Genomic DNA, 3,677 nt, shown 5'->3' with positions numbered 1-3,677 from the left:
AAATGGGCCCTTCCAACGTGGCAGTTAGGACACTAGGACAGACCCTTCCCCATCGATAATAATGGGCTCTTCCAACGTGGCCGTTATGGCCGTTGACCAGGCCCCTTCCATCCTCTGCAAAAGGGACTTTCCACGGTGGCCGTTACAAACGTGGACATTTCATCTCCCCCCCCCCCCAGAGAAATGGTTCCCGTCTGGGCTGACAGAATGGCCTACGGGACCTTCCTTCCTCTCGGGGGGGCTGAGGGCTTCCCGTGCTGGGCTCCGGGTGACTAATGAACCCGACTGAGTGTGTCCGTGTCTCGGCCTGTCCCGCGTGGGGGCGCTGGGCAGAGCCCCCGGCCTGGAGCGAGGGGCTGGAGACCAGAGGTCCGTCTCGGGAGGGGGAGGCCGTGGGGCCCTGAAGGACGAGGGGGTCCCGCTCCGGGTGGGAAGCTCACAGCTTGTCAAGACACATGGGCAGGGTGAGCCGGCCGGGCAGGTCGCCCCAGGGCGGGCGCGATGGGTGACCAGGGACAGCTGGAAGGGGACATGAGTCTCTGGGGCATTGCACCGCGCAGAGTCCTTCCGATCGGCCAATGGGAACCCGTCGCAGGCCAGTGACTGCATGCGCTGGCCGGGCCACGAGACCCCGGATCCGGCTGTTTGCCCTGCCGGGGAAGAGGGAACCTGGCGTCCTTAGCTCGGGCAGTGATCATTGCGCAGGCCGGCCTGGCGCGCCGGGATCCTCTTGTGTCTGCGACCGTTCCCCCTTGGGGCCTGAGAAACCCTCAGTTCTTACTTCATGAGCCATCGGGGCGCTTGTTCGGGGTTTTCATGGATGGGTCCTGGAGTGTGTGTGTCAGGAATTATGGGAAAACTGGTAAACTGAGGCTTGTTTTGGAGGAGTGGAAGTGGAATGTCTGTGAGTTGCCAGGGTGTGGGGATTGGCCAGCATGGGGGAGAGATTTAGCAGACTCGGAGACCGACTGCTTCTGATGGTCCAGGAGGAGACACGATGACGGGAGCCCATGGACCTCAGAGACCCCCCGCGCCTCCCAGCCGTGGGGCGGCTCAGCTGAGCGCTAATGAATGTTTTCTCAGTCACTGTCCCTGTGGGGCTCATTAAGGCCGACTCTGCCGCCCCCGGGGCCTGGTTGCTCGGGTTCATCTTCACGCAGGGGCGGCCGTTCCTCTGCAGATGCCGGGGGCAGGCAGGTGCCAGGCGTCCATGTCTGAGGTGAGGCTGGGGGTCAGGGTGTGTTGGGGCACGGCGGGGAGAGTCTGGGATGGCAATGCCGGCTGGAGGGGCCATGTAGGGGCAGTGCCGGGGACAGGTAAGGAAGGAGGGCAGCAGGGAAAACCCCCACGTCTTCTGTGTCCCTCTGCCCCTCTGGTATCCGGCTCTGAACAGAAGTTCTCCATCTGCAATCACCTCTGACAAGCCCTCACCCAGCCCAGCCTCCTCCATCTGCAGCCTTGTGCGTTGCCTGTTTAGCCAGGTGCTTGGACCCCAGGCGCCGGGGCGTCCCAGCTCAGACCAAATTCTGTCTCCACTCTGCATCCTTCCCACACATGCGGCTCTCCGCACACCCAGCATCTCTCCCCCGTGTCACTTTCCCCAAGAGCATCGATTTCCGGAGGAGATTAATTCTCCCTGGTGTCACAGCTCGCAGTGGGGACGTGTGGCGTTCTCAGCCCCTCAAAAAGATCTCTACAAAACGGAGCCTTTTTATTCAACCTTCCCCAGGCTTGTCATGGAGAAAGGGCCATTTCCAGCCCTGCCTTCTGGCAACCGTGGTAAATTCAGGGGAATTCTCTTTGGGGTCCTTCACAGTCACTGCAAAGGTTCTGTATTACTGGGGTCTGGGATGACTTGGAAGCTTTCCAAGGGAACAGGTGGGAGGGGATGAGTTATGGATGGAAGCTGAAGCCAGATAAAATCAGCCTGGCAACAAAGTCGTAATTTTATGGATATCAATCTAATTAGTGACGGGCACAATCTGCCAACGGGCGCGGTGAATTCGCCACCCCTGACGTTTCTCAGCCAAGACGGGGCGTCTGTGGAAAGAGCCGGGCTAGAAATGCAATGAGGGGAGAGCTCTAGGTTTGGCTCCCAGCTATTCCAGATGACTGGACGAAATTTGTTTTGCATCCTCGTCCCCTGCCCAAGTTTCACCTCCCTTCCCAGCGAGGTGCTGAGGAAATCCCACGGACGGTCCAGGGGCGACTTACACGCGGTGACCGACGTTCTCGTTTTTACCAGACCATTATAAAAGGACCCGTTTGGAATGTGACTGTCACACTTGCCTGTCGGTGCCTGGGACGTAGAGCAGCAGAAACACGCCCCTGCCGGTGTGAAATGCCAGGCTGGGCCGACTCCCCCAGCGCTTTGTACGGAGCCTGTTGTAAGGGGAGGCAAATCCGTGGCCCTTTGCTGGACATGGAAGATTTCTCATGAGCGACGTGTGAGTGTCTGTGTGTCAGCTGAAAGGGGCTGAGGGCTGGTGTAGAAGTGGCCCGGCTGGATCAAAACAAGCCCCCTTCCTATTCTGAATCCATCTCTCAGCTGAGCAAATACCACAAGAGATAAGAACCTGCAGGAGCAGGCAGGGATCAGCCTCCCTCTCATTAAATTCCTTCCTAATGCCCAGCAGCCAGAGGTTTCACAGCACCTCAAGAGTGAGGTTTACTGTCCCTCCCACAACTGTTAGTTAGCCTGAGTGATTCTAACTCTGGATATTCCTCATGGGTTTGGAAGCCTCCAGTCCCTCATGCAATCCTGATAAGTTTTAGTCTTGACACCATCATGTGGCAATGAGTTCCCCAGTCCCTGGGTGTGTGGCTACATCTTAGGTCCATTTTTAAACAGCCCTCTCTAATTTCACAGGCTGCCCCCTTGTTGCTGCGCTGGGAGACAGGTTGGACAGAATCTCCCTAGTTCTTTTCTCTGTCCCATTTTCATGGCCTCCTGCTCCCTCTTACGCGTTACACACCGCTCCTCTCTCTGTCCACTCTTCACAGGAGAGCTTTCCAGAGTCCCACGTCTTGCTCAGGCCCCAGTTTCCATGTGGCGTTGGGAAGGGCAGGGCTGCGGGCAGGACCCACATGTGGACGAAGGGCTGCGAGCGAGTTTCCAAACTGGTACCCAGTCCCCTCTTCCCCGACTCTTCGATGGACTGAGCGCCCTGGGCCACTCTCGCCCCCAAGGTAGGTTTCCCAGATGTCCTGTGTCCTGCTGTCACAGCCGCTGTGTCTAGCTGCGCCTTCCAGCCACTGGCTCGGGTCAGACCCTTCTCTGCTAGACCCAGGAGCCGCTGAGCAATTTGTTTCCCCGTCGGTCCTTCTAGCCTGGGACTGAGTGGCCCTTTCGCCTTCTGTTTGTTCCACTCACTAGCGAGAGCGCCTGGTGTCTCTCCCGATCAGGCAGGTTTTCCAATCCTGCTCTGAGCCCTCTCCACTTGGCCAACCATCTCCCCCTGCAAGTTCAGCTGTTTCCCCCATGAATGGTTGTTTTAGAACCCCTCTCCCCTCTCGCCTTGGGCTCCAATTCCTCCCTCCATAGGCCTTGCTGGTAATAACCTGCATTTCTCTTGGCGGGCCTGTGATGTTTGAAGCTCAGTATTATAACCGCGACCAGAACCCAGTGTCTTGTTTCAGGGATTCAGTCGGGCATCTGCAGTGGTCAGGAAGGAATA

Source organism: Pelodiscus sinensis, chromosome 18, assembly GCF_052426305.1.
Source record: "Pelodiscus sinensis isolate ZL-2025 chromosome 18, ASM5242630v1, whole genome shotgun sequence".
NCBI classification, from domain to species: Eukaryota; Metazoa; Chordata; order Testudines; family Trionychidae; genus Pelodiscus; species Pelodiscus sinensis.
This window is presented reverse-complemented; position numbering follows the sequence as displayed.